Raw genomic sequence first — 8818 nt, 5'->3', positions numbered from 1 at the left:
GATTACAAAGCCTGTTGTTTGATAATTGCAAGCCATTTCCCATGATCTATCTATCTATCTATCTATCTATCTAATTTGTACAGTGCCCCAAACTTTCATCTCTAGGTGGTTTACAACATAAAAGAAGTTAAAACACAGGAGAGAAAAAAACAATTTAAAATCTCAGTCACATCAAAAAAGGTTGAGTGAAGAGATAAGTCTTCAGGTACATTTTAAAAAGTTTTCAGAGATGGGGGAGGCCAGAGGCGCTTATTTCAGCAGGAAGCGCATTCCAGAGTCTTGGGGCAGCAACAGAGAAGGCCTGTCTCTGTGTGGCCACCAGATGAGCTGGTGGCAACTGTAGAAGATGCAGAGGAGAAAGGAAATTGAAGAAGCCAATCTTAATTAACAAGCATAACGGCATTTTCAGAGGCCTCAGAATTAGGGCTAAGCTCCAAGATATTGCCATGCTTTCCTTGACCTTCTCGGGTACCTCTTGCAAAGAGAGGATGATTGAACTGTTGGGGCAGTGGGCTCTTTGTTAACTTGGGGCATTTACATTGCTAGCTGGCCTCTGTACAGCCTTGCTAGGGCTATATAGAGTGTGCCTGGGACAAGGAACCAAATGCTGCCCCCTGTTGTGGGCACCCTTCTCACAAAAGCAGGGGGCAGTAGTGCATCTTGCTACCTTGCTGGTGCCCCAATCTACTATCTGAAGTAACAGCTTCATGGAAAGGCCAACCTGATTATATAGGTTGTGCCCAAACTGTTTGTCATACTTAGGGAGGCAATGTTTCCAAACAGTGTTAATTTGGGGATTTGGTACAATACTGGTTGATATATTTGTACGCTCTCCACCTTCTTCCTTTAGGCTCCTATATTCCTAGGAATAGTTTCATCTCCCAGTTGTTTTTAAAATAAAAGACCTTAAACTCTAAATACTTCTTGCTCTATTTAAGCCATGTATTCATTAACTTAGTTGAACCACCCGTTTCCTTTCTAAAAAGCAAAACATAAAGTATTATAACCCCAGAGCTTCAAATTTGCAAATAAACTTCATGGCCTTTTTCACTCAGGCCACTGGTTTTGCAACCAGTTAATCTGTTTTTTGAGTGCCAGAGTTAGGGGGGAAATGGAGAGAAGATATTTGTTTGCTTGATTCCACATGACAACTCCAGGGTAACTGAATAGACTGTACGGTTGGTTTGACAAGGCAGTACACTGCGCCAGCAGCCTTGCATACCAGAGGCAGGGGGCTGGCAGGGGGACTCTGACAGTTGTAATGGATTTTATCAGAATTTCTCCAAAGGCTGACTATTTTGTCTTCAATTATTAATTATTTTCAGAGGGGTTTTTCCTCCTTTCTGTGAGGTAATGAATAACGATTAACTTAAACCAATATGCATCCATATTAGCTTGTGATGAATAATTAATTGTGTGCATGGGGAAACATAGCCTCGAATGACTGCATGTCAAAATCCTGAAGTTGATTTCTGAGGCAGCATAAAATGTAGCCTTAAAGTTGTGGTTGTTTGGGAGTTTACGTTACATGTGGGAATGCTACGGATGTTTGGACATGAACTAAGTGTGTTATTACTATTTGTTGGGAATATGTTGTAAATTAGTTTCAGACACTGCTGGAAGGGGAAGCAGGGTTTGTTTAGAGCATTTTGTCTCACAGAATATATAAATTAATATTTCCTCCTTCCTTATTCCTCTTTGACGTTCTAGGTCATCATATTTATCTCTTGCCATCTTCATTTACAAAATGTCCTTCCATTGCAGTTTTAGAGAACAAAAATATCATGTGTCTTGTTACACAGTTTCTTTCAGTAGATGCCCAGTTGATTGTTACTGAGGCAGAACTAGAGAGTGCTGAGGGTAAGCTACGTAGTTGCACTCATAGTGTGTTTTGAGAGGAACAGTCAGTTTTAATATTTAAGTCAAGCTATCATCATATTCTTAGTTGACTTCCAAATTCAGGCTTCTTTAGGGTGCTTCGTACAAGTCTTTCAACTTGAGTAGGGACAGACGTGTATGAAGGATCTTAGAGTTGTGCAGTATGTTTGTAATGTGCAGCACAGTTATCTCACTTTGGTACTAATGCACTAAATATTATGAAAATTTAAAAAAATTGGATTTATCTTTAATGTTTTGTGAGTGCTGCAAGTCCCAATATCTTTTATTTATAGAAGAATATATATAGGGATGGAGGATTCAGTGCAGAAGCATTGCAAAATGCTAGATTATAAAATAGGTTTTTGCTTATTATTTAATATGCTTTTGAACTCTTGCTATTAAGTTATTAAATGTCTTTTAAGGATTAGAAGGAAACTTTGATGATCCACATAATTAACATTAAACTGGGTCTCATTTCTGTATCAGCATTTCAAGCAATAACTCTTATTTTCTAGTGTGGGAAAGAATGTGACTGCATGTAAAATGTGGACTCACTGAAACCAGCAGGACAACACCAAGGGAAAGTTATCTGTAACTGGGCTTTTGTCTTGGCCATAGTTCTATTACAATAATTAAAACAATAAGTCAGACTCTTTTTCCCCTCATTTCTGTATTATAACACACACACACACACACACACACACACAATATAACACCATCAATAAAAGATACAAATATGTCAAACTGCATTAGATGCGCGTGCACACACACACACACACACACACACTTGCCTCGCTTTAGCCTGGAAAAATATCGCATTGTTTTTGCATTTCACAAAGTGGGATACATTTTGAAATGTTGCTTTCTGGACAGAAAAATAATGTTACCAACATTTTAATGTTTCATTTTTCTTCCTATCAGAAGAGAATTGGGCTATAAAGCTGGCATCTAGAAGTGGAAACTTTCAGCAGACCTGGTGAGCCCTTTTATTGCTGTGAAGACAAATTCCCATACTGCTGAAACATCACAGGAAACAGAAATGAGATAATTCGAAAGAAGGTGAGACTTCATTCTACCAAGCAGCCAGTGTCTGAACAACTAGTAATATGCTGGGGGTTTTTTCCAGGTTGTCCCCCTGTTCTGCTGGGTTCCACAGTTTCCCCCACTACTGAGAAATGTACTTTTTATCATCCGAGACGCAGGCCCTTGAAGCTAAGCGTGACTTCATGTGTAACAATAGTAAATAAGTATGGAAGAACTGCCTGTTCTTGCCAACCACATGCTCCTGCTACTGCCACCACTGTTGTGTGAAGTCGGAAATGTCGGATGAATGTTGAGTGGAGAAAGTTGGTTATCCACCTCTGCCCAACTTCAAATGTTGGTTAGCTATGTCAGGGAGAGATGGGTAGCCGATGTTATCAGCTTCATATGATGCAGAGAAGCACACCCTTGGTTGGAACTGGCAATTCTTCTGTATGTACTTGTGCTGTTACGTGTGATGCTGCCCTAAGATGGAGGCTGGGGATTTAAACAGTTATTTCATAATGAAGATTTCCCAATTTCCATTTCCAACTGTAGTCATCAATCACTTTTCAGGCACTCAAAGTGGGGAATACATGGAAGTCAGGAAGGGAGCCTGCTGTTGAAATGACAATCCCCTACACGTGTGTTCATTATCCATATTTTAAACACCTGAAAAGGACTCTCTGGCAGCATGAAGGAAGAAAGGGGCTACAGTTGGAAGATGGACATCCAAAGCAATACAAATTCTTTTGTAGCTTCCTTTGGATTCTGGCTTGTATATAATTAAAATATTAATGAAAGATGTGCATATTTGCCAAATCTGAAGTATAATATAATTTGAAAATGGCTAGCTTCTGCTTCTGACAATAAGTGGTTTCCCCCTCCACCACACACACACACACACACACACACACACACACACACAGAGGCAAGGTATCTATTTAGATTGCCAGTATTAAAATTTTTAATAATAGTAAAGCTGCAGCTAAAATGATAAGCTATACATTGTCGGGTTAATTTTTGGCATATCTTCATTCACGATAAATAACCTTAATACATGAGCTCAGATGTCAGTTTACAAATATATGGTATAAAATATGCAGAAGTTCCCTGAATTATTAGTTATTCATGCTTTGGTTGCAATTGGCATCATTGCTTGGTCATGTGACCTTGCCTGCCATCTATGGGCTGCTTAGTTAAGATGAAGGGCAGAAACCTGTCGTGACAGAAAGAAACTGAGTGGCATGTAAGAAACAATGGCTGTTTTGTGGGAAGAGTTTAAATGTATGCATCTGATCCCATGGGAACTGCAGTAGACCATCCATACTGTGTGAAAAAGTTGCTCTTTCAAAATGATCTGTAATCCTTTTCTTCCAATGGGGGGAAAAATCTGAGAAAGTTGTTGAATTGCCAAGGAGATTCTATTAGTTCTATAATAATATAAATAAAACATAATGCTGTGAAAATATAGCCCCAAATATATAGTTCCAAATCATGAAATTGCTATTGTACTGTATAATCAATTTGGTAAAATGCTAACAATAAGAGCCAGGGTAATATATGTGCTTTATATGGTTTATGTCACTCAGAATGAGAAAATGAGCTTCTGATACTCAAAACTCTAATTTGCCAGATATGTATGATGGATTCTCTGGATTTATGCCAGTTGAGTTTCATTGATTTAAATTAGCTTAAGCAAAGTGTTTAACTGGTTTGTGGACTATAGTCAAAGAGCACTAGCTTCTTATCACTGAAATCAGTATAACACAGTCTTTGATGAATGCAACTCCAATGTGTTTTGGGGCTGGGGCATCTCTAAACTATTTTAACCAAGGTGCCAAAATCTGGTTTTTAACAATGTATCAGTTAGAGATGGATGGATAGACTATACCCAGTTTTTGAGTGGGGGTTTGGACTGGATGATCTTTGAGTTCCCCTCACACTTGGTTACTCCTTAATGGATTTAGGGTTTTTAAAAATCAGTTTCTTCAGTTTCTTTCAGATTTTTTAATCAGTTTCTTCAGTTTCTGTGATATTCACCTTGTACAGGTCTTTTAAGAGACTGTCCTGGCATCATTTTCACAATCCTATTGGTAAGAACAAATATCTCTCAGGGCTCCATCCTGCCTCAGTGCTTTTTAACATCAACCACTGGGGGACATTATCAGGAGTAGGGATGTGCATGACCCAAAAATCACGGTTCAGCTTGAATTGAATTTGAGCGGAACCGCATGCTGCTCAATCAGTTCAGTCAGGTAAGATGACCATATAACTCTCTCACTGTCCCTCTGGCAGCCTGTTCAGCACTGAACCATTCTGCCCACCCTGAATCAGGCTTGGTTCTGTTCAATTATTGACTGGACTGCCCCCAATTTGGTCTGCAATTGAGCCACTGAACCACACTGGTTTGAGGTGACCCAGTTTGGTGCTGAACTGTTCATGCTGCACACCCTTAATCAGGAGAGCCAATGAGGATGTTATCAGTATGCTGCCGATACCCAAATTTATTTCTCCATGACACCTCCATCAGATAATGGTATGGCCTCTCTAAATGACCACCTTCAGATGGCAATAAATTGGATGAGGGATAGTAAACTGAAGCTGATGCAGTTACACTCCCAAAGAAGGATCAGGTACACAGTTTAGGAGTGCTCCTGGATCCAGATCTTTCTTTGGTACCTCTGGTCGCTGCCTTGGTCTGGAATGCTGTTTATCAGCTCTGGCTGATAAACACCAGTTGCATCCATTTCGAGAAGAGAATGATCTTAAAATAGTGGTGCACATGCTGGTAACCTCTTGATTACTGCAATGCACTCTACATAGGGCTGGCTTTTTAAATGTAGTTCAGAAACTTCATTTAGTACAAGATTCAGTCAAGATTGTCTCCAGGGTTATTCGGAAAGGTCATATTACTCCCATTTTGAAATCATTACATTGACTGCTAATAGGTTTCTGGGCAAAATATGAAGTGCCGGTGATTACCTATAAACCCTCAAGCAGCTGGGGCCCAGGTTATCTGCCTTCTTTTGCATGATCCTCACCACTGACGAAGGAGGGGAGGTTACTTGTAGTTACCAGTAGTGGTGACTTGGGGTCAGACCTTCTCTGTAGCCATTCCTAAGCTTTGGAATAAGCTCCCAACTGAGATATGAGGTTCAATATCTTTTGTGACCTTAAGAAGGCCTTGGAAATGCATATTTCCTTGCAAGCTTTTCATTGAAGCTTTTAATCTTTAATTGTTTTTAACTGCTTTAGTTGTTCTGTTCTAAACCGTTGCAAGATTCACTGAGTGGCAGTATATAAATGTAATAAATAAATATGCTCTCTGATATTTTAAACCAGCATCTTATGTTCCTTATAATAAATAATAATAATAATAATAATAATAATAATAATAATAATAATAATAAATATCTTCCTGTGCTTATTACTCATATTCCTTTTGCTATGTAACTGCTCTGTGAACTTTTTTTGTTTGTTTGAAAAGTGGTATAGATAGACCAGGACACAGGGAACTTCTACAGATGTTTGAATGTTAGGTTGAAGACAGAACTTCCTGTCCCTCCTGTATGGATATTCAGTAGCCATGGATACTGAGCAGGGCTATAGGAAGATAGTGGAGTTGTTTCAGCACAGGTGAGATGAGTTCCCTACTGTTGATACCTGTGGTTGGTCAGTAACCTTGCTGCCATATCTTGCACCAGCTGAAGTTTCCAAGAAGTCTTCAAAGGCAGCGCTAAGTATAATGTATGGCTGATTTGACAGCTGCATCCATTCCTTGAAGAGAATACTCTCAAAACAGTGGTGCATCAGCTGGTAACCTCCAGGCTTGACTATTGCAATGTGCTCTACATGGGGCTGCCTTTGTACGTAGTTCGGAAACCTCACTTAGTTCAAAAAGCAGCAGCCAGACTGGTCTCTGGGTAACCCGGAGAGAGCATATTATGCCTGTTTTAAAACAGCTGCACTGGCTCCCAATATGTTTCCAGGCAAAATACAAAGTGCTGGATATTACCTTTAAAGCACTGAACAGCTTCAGTTCATGTTATCTTAGAGAGTGCCTTCTTCTTCCACCACATGTTGAGGTCATCTGGAGAGGTCCGCCTGTTGGTGACTTGGAACTGGGCCTTCTCTGCAGCTGCTCCTGGGCCATGGAATGCACTTCCGGCAGAAATGCATAGTTTGGGTTCATTGTTGGCCTTTAAGAGAGCCCTGAACATTTATTTGTTTTGCCTGGCCTTCCATGGTTTTTAAATTGTTCTTAAATGTTTTTAACTGTCTTTAAATTTGTTTTTAAAAATCATTTTAAGCAGATTGTTTTAAATGGTTGTTTTTATTTGTTGTAAACTGCCCAGAGCCTTTGGATGGATAGGGCAGTATAGAAATGTAATAGATAAATAAATAAATAATGTATTGCAGAAAACTAATCCAGATGTCACCAGGGAATGAATAACAGTGGCCAGCAGATTTCTATGTAGGTGGTCTTCTTTTAAGGTTGCACACGAATCAAGATTCATGCACAATTTGAAAGGGCAGTCTGGGCATCTTGAAAAGTGAGGAAAGCAGGTCCGTACCTGCTCCTCTACCATTCACTGCAGCTTCCTGCTGCGGTGTCACGCCTTCCAGCATCCCTAGTGTGGTGGTGGCTTGCACTTGGCCTCTGCGCATGTGCGACGGCCATTTGTGTGCTGACCATGCTGCATAAGGGAGCTGGGGGCGTGGCGTCACAGCAGGAAGCTGTGGTGTGTGAGGGAGGAGCAGGTACAGACCTGCTTTCCCTGCTTTTAAACATGCCTGGACTGCCCCTTCAAATTGTGCACAAATCTTGATTCGTGCACAACCCTACTTTCTTTCAAAACTCATATTTGCAGATTATACGTCACCTGTTCCAAATAAATCTGTTTGTATAGATAATCTAAGAATCTGATGCAACTTTGTTGTTGTTAGGCTAGAGTTACATTTCTCTGAGTTCATATCACTTAGCACCAGAGAAGTCCTTCCCAGGATTTTTCCTTCTTTTCTCACAGTGAAGAAAATGTTGCAAGCTGCTGCAAGCAAGTTTGCCTCAAGCACTGAAACCACTAATCTAGTTGTGTTCTGGGTCTGATCATAAAAGATAAATAACACATGGCTGAAATGGATCCTAGATGCATGCAGCCAGGGGCATGTATACTTGAGCCTAACTAGACGTGACCATTATCACACCATTGGCCCTAGTATGCTTTCCTGCTGTCTACCCTCGTAAAGAGCAAGTGCAGGGGGCCTAATCCAGATTGGACAAGGGGTGGGGGGGATTTTACCCTATTTCTGCCACAGACCCAATCTGCAGAATCCTCCACTCACATATGCTATTTGCCTTCTGAGAAAAAGCTTCCGTTGGTTCTAACGGAATAATTTTTGCAGGGCAAATTGCATGTGCAGGGGAACTGGTACCATGGTAGAAGTTAGGTTAAAAGCTCTGTACTCCTTGCTACAGCCCGGTTCGTCCCCACCCCCCTCCACATGCTATTTACAGGGGAAAAGCAAGCACAGTAGGGCTAATAATGTAATTTAAATCATGTCTAATTCAGCGCTCCCCTTAGTAAGTGAGTTGTAAATGCATCTGGGCTGGGTCAGTCCATCCACAGGGCAGATCTAGGTGGTTGCCTGTTGTATTCTATTCAGTATCTTTTATGTTGTTTAGAAGTTTGTCCCAGTGGGGATCCTGTGGGGTGGAGTCAGAAATGAAAAAGGGAAGGAGAAGCAGATGGAATTGTTTCTGAATAAACTCTTAGTTAAATCTATATAAAATTACTTTGAGTTTGTCAGGGAAGCAGCTATAAAACATCGCCTAGGGCACCATATAGTAGTGCCATACTATAGCACTGCCAGTTATTCTTTCTCTCCCTCTTGTATTGCACTCCTGAAGTACTGCACA

The 8818-nt window shown here is 40.4% G+C and overlaps 1 protein-coding gene across 8 annotated transcripts in view; it reads left to right on the top strand.

Annotated features, from left to right (window-relative positions):
• Window positions 1-1213: 1213 nt before the first annotated feature.
• VEPH1 (ventricular zone expressed PH domain containing 1) overlaps window positions 1214-8818 on the top strand; it is a 221294-nt gene continuing 213689 nt past the window's right edge. For all 8 annotated transcript variants that reach the window (XR_008320208.1, XM_053312344.1, XM_053312345.1 and 5 more), the window contains exons 1-2: window positions 1214-1350; window positions 2800-2937. The gene's annotated coding sequence lies outside the window, so the exon portion shown is untranslated. The remainder of the gene's footprint in view (window positions 1351-2799; window positions 2938-8818) is intronic.

This window comes from Hemicordylus capensis, chromosome 3, assembly GCF_027244095.1.
Source record: "Hemicordylus capensis ecotype Gifberg chromosome 3, rHemCap1.1.pri, whole genome shotgun sequence".
Classification (NCBI taxonomy): domain Eukaryota; kingdom Metazoa; phylum Chordata; class Lepidosauria; order Squamata; family Cordylidae; genus Hemicordylus; species Hemicordylus capensis.
Note: the sequence above shows the minus strand (reverse complement) of the source record. Positions and strands in the feature narration are given on the sequence as shown.